Source organism: Bactrocera oleae, chromosome 6 (assembly GCF_042242935.1).
Source record: "Bactrocera oleae isolate idBacOlea1 chromosome 6, idBacOlea1, whole genome shotgun sequence".
NCBI lineage: Eukaryota > Metazoa > Arthropoda > Insecta > Diptera > Tephritidae > Bactrocera > Bactrocera oleae.
Window position 1 is genome coordinate 43,183,293 of NC_091540.1, and position 15,845 is coordinate 43,199,137.

The window sequence follows — 15,845 nt, forward strand, 5'->3', positions numbered from 1 at the left end:
AGAATACATATTTATATAACCATATAATTCTTTAAGTCACTGGATACATTTTTTTATGATTAGTATACGTTCTTCTGATACACACTGTACTAACTTCCAATCATTCAAAACGCAATATTAGACTATGATTTGTCATGCATTTCCCTCACAAACACTTAAACCATATTTACATTTTCATAACATCACTTGACTTTTCTTCCGCTTTGCTTTCTTATTTATTGAATTTATGACTAATGCTTGTTTAGACAAGTAATTTCACTTGCAAATAAGACCTTCATAGAATGTCCTTCCAAATTGACTTCCACCCTATCATTGAGCTGTCGCAGCGAACAATATAAAAATAGAAATATTGAGGTTTAGTTGTAGCCCACCACTTGACCAGTGGCCCCTGCAATTGCTTAATCTTTCAAAGAGTTTTCGTTGTATTCAACAATAATGTTGAAACATTTTTTTTGGTTTTTGATACATTCAGTAATATAATATTTAATATTTATAATAATTTATATATTTATAATTAAAAACAATAAATGGTTGAAATGCTTAAGCTATTTTTGAATGTTATGCTTTAATTTTCTAATGTAAGAGCCCTTTATGCCATACTATACAAGTAATCTGCGGCTAACCAAGAGTTTATGAATGCTTGTTTACAGGAAAATACTTTCCATACAAATTGCAAAAATTCGGCATGTATTTGCAAAGCATAATAAGTTGCTACCCGCTTTCTAGCATCACAACCTAGGCCGCCTCAATGCCTCAGTTGTGGAGGCCAAGGACATGCAAACGAAAGCTGCGCCATTTTTTGGCTAACGAACAAACGAAAAGCCAGCAGCACAACACTATCACTTTTATTTACCCTGACTGCATCCGCTTACATACATAGTACATACATACATACATATATAAGGTGGGATGAATGAATGGATGAGCATTTCACTAATAATATCACCAATACTGAGCCACTTTTATGTGCAATTCCAATATTTTTCCATTGTTGTTAAATTTTCGCTTTTGGCAAAATATACGATTTTTTTTGTTTGTTTTGTTTTTATGTAAAGAATGCACACTAGCGCTGTCACCGTTGTTTGTGTTGTTTGTTGCCTCGCATTGTTGTTCTTTTTGTTGTCGTTATTCATATGAGCACATTAATTCCCCAGTGTCATTGTTGATATTTGCGCAGGCATCAACGGCTCCACACGACGGCTAAAGTCTCGATTTCATGTGCGGCATCAGGAGTGACGGCAGTAACGGAAAAGTCATCCTTCAGCCCGTACTTGCAATACACTTAGCCAAACCCACACACATACACTACCATTGCTGGTGCATTGTTTCGTCCTGTTTGCGCGCATGTATTTGTCTACGTTCGCTGCGCCGTTCTTCGGCTGCTAACTTGCATTTTATCCATTTTTACACAGTCGTATTTTCCCCCAGTTGTTCGTGTAATGACGAAAAAATTGCAATGATTTTTTTCCCTGCAAAGTCATAAATATAAAGGTATACCACAGTTCCATCTCACTTCTACATTTCATACAAGTGCAAGTCTTCTCCGGGTCCCCCGTGGAGCCCCTCTCTTGTGCCACAGCAAGTCTTACCAATTCATCCTTATTATACTCACATACTTACTTTCACATATGTATACATATTTCTACTACACTTATCGATTTTTATGCTTCTACTCATTACTCATTTCCTCGGCGCTTCGTTTTGTTTTTCCGGTCACATATTTATTGAGGCACGGAGTAAATATTTTTGCTATTTCAGCGTATGTGCTATGTGTACAGCAGCAGCACGCATGTGGATTAAGCTATCGTCATTTTCGTCAACGCCCTTGCAACATATGCAACATGCATATGCTTACCGATTACACATGCACATTAGGGTGATTGTTATTTTTCGAAACTTCTTTTACTCACCAAATTCTCACTTTACTTTAGCATTGTTGTTGTATATAGGTATTACACTTTTCAAATTAATTAAATTGGTAAGGGTGTTGACTAAACACATATATTCTCTTAGGTATTATACAACAAACATAACTTATTCTGAAAAAAAGTCAAGCTTAAAGATATTCCAACCATATCTCAATCTAACGAGTTTAATTTCTTAGATTTTTTATTTTACGTGAGACGTCGAATACACCAAAGATGGTTATGACTGCTTCAAAAAATATTAGCGTTGTGAACATTTTGACCTCAACGCCCCCTACCGAGTTGTGAGTATATGATATTGAGAACAGTTGATAAAGGTAAGGTTATGCCTATAAGGTTAATTGAATTTTAAACCAAGAGAGAAAAGGGTACAATAAAAATAATAATTTATATAAAAAAATATCACACCCCAATGTGTTTCCACCCACATAACGCATAAAACCGTAGTTCTTCTAGTAAATGCGTTGGAGCGTCGAGTTGTTGCACTTCACTGAAGCCTTTTAAGAGTGAAATTTTTACCGGTGCATAAAATGTATACACATATGTGAGGGTGGTTTTACACTTTTTTCCATCCAGTTGATACGACTCGGTTTGCTTTTGCTTTCTTTGATTATACAATACATAGCTTTCTTTTCGATTTTTCTGCACTCTTTATCTTGCCTACCGATAATGCTCATTCTGTGCCGCATTTCTTACGCTTCTATTTCAATATAATTGACCATAGTATGCGGAACATTTACTCAAGAATATCATGCAATACTTTGTATTGTTGCTTAAATTGTATTCCTGAAAGATTTCTATAACAAAACAGCGCCGGCGCTGACCACCAACAAACGGTGGGTTAAAAGCAAAAACGTGTTTTATATTTACATTGCACTCTATTTGATTGAAGTATCATTTCTCGCAATACCCTATTGACATATCTAGAATCTCATAAATTTTCTTCTTTCTTTTGTTCTTGTGTTACTTCGTTTTTATTAAATATTATGAACATACCTTTTTTTCCCTTTCGTTTAAATTTTTTCGTCTATTTGGTGCTTGTGCAAATATTTATTTTACGGTTTTAATGAATTGGGTACACTCGTCGTACGTGTGCGCTTATTTGTAAAGGATACTTCACGAACGTCAAGCTAACGTTATTATTAAACAAATTGTTTACCGAAATTGTGCAAAAATCCGAAAATTGTGAAAGCATCCAATTTTGACCTTACTCTGCTTGGCTATGAAGTTGAATTGTAAAACGTCATGACTCATGACGGTATATACTACTTGTATATGTGTGTGAGTTTTTACTTGGATGTTCCCAACTGGTCACATTTTTTTGATTTTGCATATAGGATTATTGTATTCACAGAAGATAACATTAAATAGATAATATATTGAGAATAAAGTCAGCTTTACTTTAAAATGTTTAATTTAAAAAATGGCCGAATTTTCATGGCCTTCAGTAACTTCAGCGAATTTTATTTTTCTCGGTTTCGGTACATCTCGGAGCGCCATTCGCTAGATTGTTTGACAGTTTCGACATCATATTTATAAACCCACGTATCGTCAACAGAAATGATGCGTTCGATGAATGTAGGGTCCACTACTTGTCAAGATACTGTGATATCTCTCTGATGACAACACTAAGATTTTCTAGCACTGTTACTTTAAATTTTCCTATATTATGGTCGTGGATCGAAAAGTCGCATAAATTGTTCATTTTCTCAACATGCACAGAGTGTTCTAGCTTGCCCGAAATTAAATATAACTATACATATTGTACTTACATATAACGGTATGTAACACGCCATTTATCAAATTTCCCACAACGAAATACAATTATAGTTTTCCTATGCACCATTAAGTAATGCCAAAATAGTTTTTCTCAATGATAGCTACTATACTTCCATGGAAATTGTTTGACATACATACATACATATAAATAAGTACAATATTAAATGAAGCAAAAAATTAAATGTGTTTTATGCGACAAAAGGCACCAGCCGCAGATACTCCAAATGACGAATTGACTTACGTCAGACAATCTTGGGTGGGTTATGAGAATGAATTGCAGCGAGACAAACGAACAGTTGTAAGGCGACAACGGTGGCGTGCTGTAGGCGACGCAAATTCGCACAAAACGAATAATGCAACTCTGAAAACACAGACTGAATGAGCGTCGACAGTGTGGCATTTGATGGAGTTAAGACAGACGAACTCTGAGGAAATGAATTACGAATTGAAGCTCATTTCATATGTACTTATGTGTGTATTTATGCTTGTATGTGGATGACAGGCAAATGGCAGCAACAAATGTTGCCATTTCTGCAGATGATTGCTCGTTGACAAGGCAGGCGATTGCTGGCGGGCAACTCGTCAGTCGGCAGGGGCGATATAACAAAGGCGAGCAAGCGCATTTCGCTCGTCGTATCTATTTGCAGTGCCCAAACTGTCGACTGAGTGAGACATCGTGCGGACGTAAGCTTCCGCCTGCGCCGGTCGCGCTGTTTCCGCTTCAATGGAGGCGCAAAGGCAGAAGACAAATTAAATTGTAGTGCCGGCAAATGGAATTGAAGTTAGTCGGAGAAGTTGAAGTTGAGCGTCTGCCCTGCAAGTCCAGTAGTTGGTGTCTGCCAAACTGGCAGACGATGCTGAGAATGCACATTTGTCACAACTGTCGCTTGATGAGTTACCGCGACGAGTTGGCGGCGACTAATTAAATATTCGCAACAGCATTGCGTAATTATTTAGAAGCAAAGCGAAAACTTACGAAAATCTAATTGATGCGTCAAATGCAGCGAAACTATGTGTCTGTGATTGTGAAATTTAAGCTAATGATGCTTGAATACTTGAGCAATTCTCTCATTATTATGTCAGCGTTGCAAAATTATCAACAGCACGACTCGGTCTATGCAACTACTTGGCTACACATTACTTGTGTGTGTGCGTTTATCTGTAATTATTTCAGCAGCTTTAAAGTGCCATCAAATGGATTTTGCCAGCAATTCACAACACTACACACACACAAACTTGCATATACATATATTTATATTATCGTAAAGAATATCTGGGGCTCATTGAAAAGTGCTGCCAAGGGCAAGATAGGCCGAGCCGTACGAACAATGGCCACAATGAAACTTTCGCATACAACTAACTACTGGCATGAAAGCGAAGAATATGAATGATTTGAATTGCAGTGCTTGTAGCTTAATAAAAGCAACAAATATACACATACACTATTGAAAAGCATAAACACAACAACGCGCTTACGGTGCTTTCGGTGGGATGATGCTGACTTAGTCCGTTGCTTTGGCGCCATTACTGACCCAGTTGAGAGAATTGGAAAATTGCAGTCTATTATTAACACAACGAGATTGATGCTGGCGTCAAATTTCAAGATTTCAGATACCAAACAAGTGTACGGCTCCATTAAAAGCTGTGTAAAATGAGAGCTTATGATTTTTACAACAAGAAAGAAATGTAAACTAACTTGTACGCAGAAAATCCACCAATAAAAAGAATATCAATGGTGAATATGAAGGGCAGACACTAACAAAAAATGCGATTTGAACACTGTGATTGACACTGGCAAGCTTAAATTTAAATACGTCTATATGTGTGTATGCTCTAGTATGCTACAATTCGCATGTTGTTTAACGTCATTTCTTAACTTTTTTCTTCGCTTTACTTTCCGTTTGCTCACTGAATTGTTTCGCTTTTTCCCCAGTTATTGTGTTACTTACTTTCAGGTTCGTGCCACAACACTATTCGAAGCCATTCAACCGGCAACCGGAACGCCTTCCTGCTCATTACTTTGTGATTTCGTTCATCAAATATTATATATACATTTACATACAAACAATTATTTTCCAACGCAGTCAGAGCACAAAAGCAAATGCCGGAAAAAAGTTCGATGCAGTCAACGAAAGTAGTAGAAGTGCTAGTGAAAAGAAGTAAAAGCGTAGAAGTTCTTTGAACTGTTGTCGGAATTCAAGAACTAAAAATTCATAAAGGAGTGTATTGCAATTGCGGCTACTGGATACTTGATATATGTTACATAACATACGTACATATGTATGAACTGTAAAATCCTTTTGCAAATGGCATGAAATGAGAGAAAAGTGAAAAATAAAAGAAAACAATTCTTTGGGGAAAATGAAAGCTTTGCAAAACCGCATTAGATTGAATAAATGGCAAATTTGTCGGAACCGCCGATATTGGACCACTATAGCATATAGCTTTAGTATAAACTGCACGTTCAAAATTAAGTTCTTGCAAGGACAACTTTCATATTCAAGAAGATATCTTCACGAAATTTGGCATAGCTAATTGTCTAAGGCAACTCTACTATATCCGAAATTGTTCAGATCGGACCACTACAGCATATAGTTGACATACAAACTGACCGATCAAAACCAAGCCAAAGAGCTGACCTAAGAAAGATATTATAGCTTCGGTGAAGCCGTTTCTATTAGTAAAATATTACCATCAACTCGGATTTAAATGTATCCTGCCACAATATTTCACTTCCCCAAGAAACTATGAATATTCCCTCATGTTGTAACAACAAACTCAAACTATAACTAATTCCAGCTATGTTTGTTTTTAGCAACTTTATTCATATTTATTTAGTTTTTGAAGTGGCACCCTTTATGCTCGTACTCCAATTGCATACTTCACAATTTCTACTACATGCCTTGCTGACGAACAAACCCTTCAGGTTTACCGCTCCTTTAAATTCATTGTGCAATTGTATTAGTGGTTTTTGCTGCTGCAACAATGTCTTTAGTTTTAGGTGTATGTTTTTGTGTGGATGCACTTGTTTGCTGAATACTTATAGTATATTTTCGGTATTCGAGATACCCCTCTTTCTGCCGCCTAGAAGTTGTTGTGGACTTAGCGTATTCAAAGGGATTTGTCGTGTCCCAGCTAGAAAGTAGTGGAAACAAAAAACATTACTTCTTTCTCTACTTTAACAACAGCAACAAATGCAATATGTTAGTACCGTTGCAATTTGGGAGCAATGTTCGTGCAACATATGCTGTCACAAGAGCACAACATGCTAGTTGCAAGTACCTCTGCGTGTTCGCAGTCTTGGTCCTGTGCGTGTTTTTTGAATTAACTTTCCAGTTATCAAGCTTCAGGAAAGTCATTTCTTTGCTTTAACAACTACAACACCAACAGCAAAAGCTTGCTGCTACGGTTGACGCAAATATCGACAACTTGCTTTAGATTGCAAGCAAGTGTAGAGATTTTTTCGTATATACATATGTATATGTCCGCACATTTGCGTCATTGAGTTCAGTGTTGCAAAAGACGACAATCCTCTTTAACTTTGCTTTGTTATAATTTAAAATTTTTTTCTCCCTCATTTGGCCTGAGTTAAAGCACACAATGTTCAAGGACTAATCAGACAAGGCTCCCGACATCTTTCAAACTAACATATAGGTATAACTAGCATACTTGACGTCTTACCAACACCAGTATAAACATGTGTGCTTGACAAGCGCCCAGTAGCTTTGTAGATGTGCCGTGGCGTCACACGACCATCGACTGCGTCACTACTTAGTGCAACTACTTTAAGTGTTTCACTTTGCTTTCTTGCACTAACGCATTTCATCTTTCACCCTTGAAGTATCCTTGCGCATTTTTCTTACAGTTTTTATTCATACTTCACGACGTTACGCACAGCAATCCATTCCTCGACATATGTGCATAAATGAAGATTCTTTTACGCTTCTCCTTTAATTTTCTCACTCAGTTTTTTCACTCACTCATTTTTTTCACTTCTGTTCCATTTTCGTTACATACACTCACTCTTACCTCAACTTCAGCTGCGCTTTTCTACACATACTCTTTGACTTTGTCCACACTTACTCAGACATCAACACCGACTGCATTTTCCATGCTGTTGGAGTATGTAGCTCACCTACAAGTAAAGAACACAGGTGCCACTAACGACTTGCTACCAGACATACACTCAGATACTAGCTCTTACTTTAAACCTTTTAAAATTTATTATATCAAAATGGAAAGAAAGAAGGCATTTATGGTGATTAACTAGGAGAAAATCAGACGCCGCGCGTGTGATCTAAAATATAGTATGTATCGTTTTTATCCTTATATCTTTTACCTTATCCAATGTTTTACCAACTTTTCTTAAGAGGTTAGGAATAATCAGAATTTTCAAAACAACAATTTTTTATGCATTTTCATAAAATACAATATAATATCTTAGAAACATTCTGCAAAATTTGAAGTAAACTCGAAAAATACTTTTTGAGTTATTCGATAGATTTCAGTGAAATTTGTACAGCTTTTTGAAAACGTGAAACTTTTGAAATATGATGAAGAATTTTTGAAATCTTAAATCAAAAATCTTGAAAAAAATTTCTTGAGACCGCCATTTTATTAATTAAAAAAGCTTCGATCAGGCACTCTGTCCGATTGATTTTAAATGAATCTCCTAGGATAAGTGATGGTCACCGCAAGGAGCATCGCTTCGAACTGGATTAACACAAACAGCCATTACTTTTCGAATTATTAATTTCTTTTCCAAGTTTTTGTTCAGTTAACTTTGTACTTAGAAAGTGTATCTATTTTAAATTCAAAATCATTTAATGAGAACCGCTTACCAATAAGGATCATTGAACATTTGTTTTGATTTGTTGTAAATTCATACATGACAAACACGTTTCACTATCTAAAATTCAATAAAAAAAAGTTGTTTGCCAGTGTTGATTATTTGGTAAACTGGAGGTCTTAGGTTCGAACATAAAACGTTTTATGAGGTTGCATTCAAGGAGGAAAATGTTCAGATACTAATGGGAATTTCGGGTGTTATATGTGTATTAACAATCACAATAGTTCGATTTAAATAATATTAGTGACTAGAAATAATGCAAACTCAACTGTCATATCCATTCTATTGACTATTAATTTTAAATTCGTCCTTGTTGTATGCTGGTAGATGGGTAATTATTGCAAACATTATTTACGATGTGTAATAAATGTTGCACTAAGTATATTCCTGGGATTATATAAAGACAATCGTTCGTGACCTCATTCAACAGCTTTTACACCTACACGCTTAGTTGCATACACATAGCGGTATATCTATTTGCTCTTACCGTTAAGATAATAGTCATCTCACGAAGATCATCACGAAGATAAATTTTGACTTTTATAGCCATATAACCACAGGAACCAACTACTACCCTGCAGCTGCTGGGTGCAAAAGGATGCTTCCTCAGTGCCATTGATTATATTGCTTACAACAGCTATAAACTTCCACATTTATATACTCTTGCAACATGTTGCTACAGAGTAGAATAGTTTTGTTCACCTAACGGTTGTTTATATCACCTAAAACTAATCGAGATAGATATAGGGTTATATACATATATGTATAAAAATTATCAGGATGACGAGACAAGTTGAAATCGGATATCTGTCCGTCCGTCCGTAATGAAACTTGGTAATGTTGTTACTTGGCAAAAAAGAAAAAACGAGTTCGTAGATGGGCGTAATCGGAGGAAAACCTATAAAGTGTCATAAACTAACACTAAATCAAGATATAGAACTGTAATTTGGCACATGTGATCGCCACTACCAATACTACCACCAACTCCCATATACTGCTTCTAATGAATTTCGTTATCCGAACAAGTTTTATCCCGAATATATCGGTCAGTGAGTATTATTTATATATAAAATTGCTTTAAAATGTGTTCTCGTGCATACCTATGCAATGTCAAAATTAATGCAATGAGCCCGTCCCTTTCACTATCCCCAATATGCCCCATAAAATGATTTCCGTCTTTCCACCTGTATTTAAACCATTCAGGTTGGTCAAAATTTGTGATATTTTAATGTAATTAAATTGACAAGTTTTCTTTAAAGTTATGTGGTTTAGCGCTAAATTAGATTGGAATTGGTTTATACCTTGATCTGAACCTCATAACCTTAATATAATGAATTCCCATCCGTCTCATCATCATCTCAATATATTAAATTCAGCCTCTTCGGTTGACTTAATATCACATATTTATATACACTTTTGCATTTGAAGGTGTTTTTATAAAGTTTTGCCAGCACCTGAAGGAATTTCCCGGGCTTTGATTCGTGCAAGTTGCAAGAGTATAAAATGTTCGGTTACACCCAAACTTAGCTCTTTCTTACTTGTTATTGTTGCCTTTACAACGCCGCAAAATGCCTTTTTCGACCTACTAACTCTGAGATACAAAATACCGACACTACCGACGAATATACGTATTTGTGTAGAACTACATACTTACAAGTATATGGAACTTTGGCATTGGCAGTCGTGGCATGCGCTAAAAATTCTCCATATTCTCATGTCATGTCAAATCGTACTTTTCACAAATTATCTATGTAGACATGTACCCGCACACGAGTGTCTTTGTGCAGGTGAACATTTATCGTCTTACGAGCATTGTGGCAGACTGCATGTATTATCTACCATAAGCATAAACCTGCTGCCAAAAGGTCGAAACTTATACAGAGAAAGGCACTCGGCACGACTTACCTTAGGCTATGTTATCTTCGCATCCTTTCACCATTCAGACTGTTTGGCCTCATTCAGCGTTTGAGCTTATTCACATCCTTTGCGCGCAGCAGGAACTTTACTCTTCTTAGTCGAACGTTTAAATGTTACGAATATCAGCCAGCATTTTCCAGTTTTTACATACATACATATTGTAAGCTTAGTCAGTGCTCAAGTTTCTTCAAGCATTAGTTGCTGAATTCGCAAGTTATCCTTCAAATTTGGTGGATGGTGGAATTTGTTATTAACGAGCCCTCACTGTGTATGACATGCCGTAATTTTTTTTTTTTATTTAAATTTAAAGTAAAATGGATTTTTAGTTTAGTTTATCTTCGAATAGCTTTCAGTTTTTTTCTAGTTTTCATTTTTTATAGATTTCCAATATGCTGCAGAGAGTATAATATAATATAATATTACAGAATTGTTCAGCTAATTTTTTCTAATATCTCAAAATAAAATATAAATAGGGTTAGATGTGTAAAAATGATTAAAATAAAGGAACTAATTTATTTCTGGATGTCTATATGTCTCTTCGGGTGCCTTTTGAGCATCAGTTTCTTAAGAGGTTATATCCTCTTGCCAGTAAAAAAAAACGCGTTTTTTGGGTAGTTTTTAAAGAGGCATTTTATCCAATAAATATATTTAAAAAATTTTGTACATTTACAGAGTTTAATTTACTATAATAATCAGTGATCTATTTTGAAAAATTTTGGATTCCCATGACCCCGTAGCCAATTTCCAGGAGGACGTTTAAAAAATATTTTTCTGTTTAAAATAAGTTCAATTCCAAAAGCCAAAAAATATATCATTACAATAGATGAATAAAAGAAGGAACGAAAGACTAGTCGAAATACTGATGGTGGCTTCCCAAATTAAATAGTTTTTTGTGAAAAAATTTAAACTTCAGAGTGACTTAAAAAATCGTAGTGACCTGGCAAGTATATACAGTGGCGAGCAGAATTGAGTGCATGTTTACAAAACTGACTTTCATCACCCATAAAAACAAAACCACACAAGCAAATCCAAATTTTTTTTTGTTTTATTTTTATTATTTTATTTGTAACAAATTCTAGTAAAGAAACAATGACTAATGAGAAAAATTCGAAGAGTTTGAAAGAAAAAACGAAAGAAACTCGCCTAAACTCAATTTTGCACGTTTAAAAAAAGTTCAATAACTAAATAGATTTCAATATTTTGTCCATAGACCCTTATTGGAAATGACTTCTTTTACGCGGTCTGGCATGCTCTCTACCAAATTTTCAATAATATCTTTCGGAATACGACTCCATTCTGCTCTTACACGATCCCAAAGGTTGCCAATGTTTGTTGGAGCTGTTTCGTACTGCCCGATCCGTCTTTTCACTATTGATCAAAGATTTTCAATCGGATTGCGATCGGGACTTTGTGCTGGCCACTCCATCAATTTAAAATGTTGTTTTCCAATCCATTCCTTTACAAGTTTTCCTGTGTGCTTCGGATCCCCATCGTGTTGAAAAAAATTTCTAGTTCGGAATAAGCACATTTCTCAATAAAATTGGGAAGATTGGTTTGCAGAATTTGAAGATAGTCCTCTTTTCGCATGATACCATCTACTAAACGAAGAGGACCAACATGCCACCATGTAAAGCATCCCCAAACCATAATATTTCCACCGCCATGTTTAATAGTTTGTTTTACGTGGTGTCTTTGTATACGTTCTCCGGGTCTACGCCAGCAGTATTGCTTTCCGTCTGACTGAAAACGGTTAAATTTGGACTCATCAGACCAGACAACACGTTTCCAATCATCAATGGTCCAATTTTGACAACAATGCGGACAATGCAGGTTTGTTTTTTTTCACACTTGAAATATATCCGATGTCTCGTAGCGCTCTTCTAGCAGTCCATTTACTAACTTTTTTGTTAATGAGCAGAGAAGCACCCTTTGGTGTCAGTAGCTTGTTTTTTCTCATTTCGGACATCAATAGTCGAGCATCTGAGTCCTTCAATAATTTTTTGCGACCTGCGACTTGCGGTTTGGGAGTCACATTTCGCCTCTTTTGAACTGCGATCACCGCCGATTGGCTAAAACCAAGCCTCTTGGAAATTTTCCGCGTAGTACAGCCATTATTGGTCAGGCTCACAACATTATTTTCCATTTCTTCAGATAATTTTCTCATTTTTTTTTAAATATCGACAAATTATTTCTAATTCGAAACCAATTCACAAAAACTGCTTTGCTTCGCCCGAAACACCGTTTAAACTGCACTAAGAACATCAAAAATAGCATAAGAACAAATATAACGGTGAATCTGGCTGATTTATGCTGAGAAGAGAAGAGAGAGGGCAAAATACTTGGAAGTCATAACACGTGCAAAATTGAGTTTATGCGAGTTTCTTTCGTTTTTTCTCTCAAACTCTTCGAATTTTTCTTATTAGTCATTGTTCTTTACTAGAATTTGTTACAAATTAAATAATAAAAATAAAACAAAAAAAAAATTTGGATTTGCTTGTGTGGTTTTGTTTTTATGGGTGATGAAAGTCAGTTTTGTAAACATGCACTCAATTTTGCTCGCCACTGTACATCTAAGAAGGCCGTGTGAAAATTTTTAGACGATGGGTAAACATTCTCATAAATTCAAATTATGGGAGAATAATCTCAAGTGCACGTACATTCAACTTACATGCAAATCCTGAAATTCATTATTTTCAGGAGTAGATACAACTCCTCAGGTTAAAAATTTTAATTATTTTTAAATTAAATGTCTAGTTCTTGTTGTCTTAACACTTTATTTTTGGCACTTGGTAGATTTAAATATAATGCTTGAAATAATCATGAAAATATATTTAACTAAAAATTTCTGAATCAACAAATTTATTTCGAATTACAAATTATATTTTGGAATGAACATATGTTCTATTTACATAGAAATCACAACAAAGTTCATAGCACCCAGCGGAGAATCAGTGGGACAGCCCAATAAATGATATATATGTACATAAGTGTCTACATATATACAAAATATGTCACAACAATATGTACAAGCCAATGTGTATATCCACATGAGTGTGTTTAAGAACTTCGTCACTTTCCTCTGCACTTTTTATGATGATATGTTGGCTTTTGTAGCCGCGTGCATACATAGTGACACATAGTTAGTGTGTATGTGTGAATTTCAGTCCATTAGAGTGCGTTCTCAACTTGGAAGAAGTTTTAAAATATATTTTGTTGTTGTACATCGGCTATTTCTATGAATGAGGCTGCCTTTCAGGTCGTTGGCCCCATTTTATTATAATAATAATGCCACTACATCGGGCAAAGGCAGAAAGTCACACCATTAGTCGTGCACATGCATACATATATCCAGTATATACATATCTATATTATATATTTCTATATGAAAGTTTATATATTTAAAACTACACATTTTGATAAGTGCACACGCTGCATATTTTTTAGAAGAATACATACAAACATACTTCATCGTTAGTTTTTATTTATTATATATTTCGCCGACACACACTCATACCCTTTTATAAACTGAGTGTATCGATTTATTTTTGCGCGTGGGCATGAGTATCTTGTAGTTTGACAATGGATTGAGGATACGTTCAGACCAATGATGAGGTATGAATGGAAAAACTGCCAATGCATATAAGTTTCTACGAAATATGGTTAGTTTATGTACTATAAAATTAAGCAAGTAATGGATCTTCTATAAATCATAAACATATACATAATATATATCATTGGTTCGAAAGTCAGTATTAAAGTTCTAAAAGTATAAACTTAGTTGAATTTGTTAGCTTTTTGGCAGATGAAGAGGCTGTTAATATCTCTATATATAATATTCGGTGCTTAAAAAAAGGGCCTCCGTTGTTGCAATGATGGCTTGGATGAGACCCAAAAAAACCTCTACTACAAGTAGAAGATATTATCCGTAGAATAACCTTCGTTCGAAAAAAATCATTCGGATCATTTGTCTCCGAGTAATCATTCAAGCATATTTATAAAATTTAGTTTTGAGAAAAGCGTGTTTATAAATGAACTAATTAAGCTGATGGAACTGAGCGGCTACCCTTCAGAATGCTGTAACTCAAAAATTATTTGAGATATCGATTTAAAGTTTTGGTATGTTATTTTTAAAGGTATAACCTATCGAAATGTGAGAAAATGGATCTTTTTTAAATTCCATACTATTCGAATTGAATCGAGCGGGACTTATGATACGAATATGAGAACGAGATAGTTTCAAGAATTCTGAACCTTGGACACATCTTGCAATGGAATTATTAAACTATTTGAATAGGTACTTACATATATGAAACACTATTTAGCAATCTATATTTACATTCATGCGGGCTTTAATGGGCCTTAAAAAAATTATGTTGGTATAACGGCACAAATTCCGTATTAATTGAATTACTAATGTCTCGACACTGCTTCTATAACATAAACGTAGGCAATTTGTTGTGCTTACATAATTATGGGTAAAAAAAATCTCACGACTTTTCCTTCTCTCAATGTTTCTAACTTCTTGCTTTACCTTTTTGGCCATTTATAGGAAAAAGTAATTCTCATATTTCTAATCGCCCATTCTTGAACTCCTAATGATATGCCACTCAGCTAAAGGAAACGCACAGACATTAAGGCACCAGCAGTTCGTCATACATGCAACATACGTACATAGGTACATGTGTTTACTCATAAACATTTATGTAACTAACTATTAACATGAAAGAAAGCGGGAAAATGAAATAAAAATAAACTCAATTGCGCAAATTATGTGAACCATGTTGGTTGGGCATAGCGTTGCGATTAAGTTAAATTTGCGGAAATTATCAAATGGTCAGCAGAATTGCCAACTAATTGCATAAATGACAGCCACAAAGCGTAGTTCCGCCGTTGAAGGCATTTAGTTTAAAATAAATCTCTGCATTTAGATGCTCCATAGGCGGCAATGTTTTGAAATTGTATATTTGTTTAATTTTTTTGCGTCCTACATTAACGGTTCAGTGTTTAAATCCCATTATAATATGTACATATATAAATATTATCCAATTTCCTTGCCAAAACAGCGTTCATTTTCTATCGGCTCTTCTTCTCCTACCGTCATTCGTCAATTAACGCCACATCACAGCTCGTCATTTATCAGAAATCTTCTTCATATTCACCACTTTTTGCCTCACGCAAAAAGCTTTGGTTACCCTCCTTTCTTAAGCGGAAAGAAAAAATTAAAAAAAGAAAAAAAATTATTAGACCCATACATACTAACAAAGAGTGTGTGCATAAGTATACATATATATCATAATTTACTGGCGCAATCCGCCAGCTTCATTAGCACTGACTTTAATGTAAATAATTAAAGGCGCGTTGTCATCATCAAAATC

The 15,845-nt window shown here is 35.1% G+C and overlaps 1 protein-coding gene across 9 annotated transcripts in view; it reads left to right on the forward strand.

Annotated features, from left to right (window-relative positions):
* Positions 1 to 15,845, forward strand: part of Abl (tyrosine-protein kinase Abl) — a 71,427-nt gene that overhangs the window by 39,005 nt on the left and 16,577 nt on the right. The gene's annotated exons all lie outside the window — the stretch shown is intronic.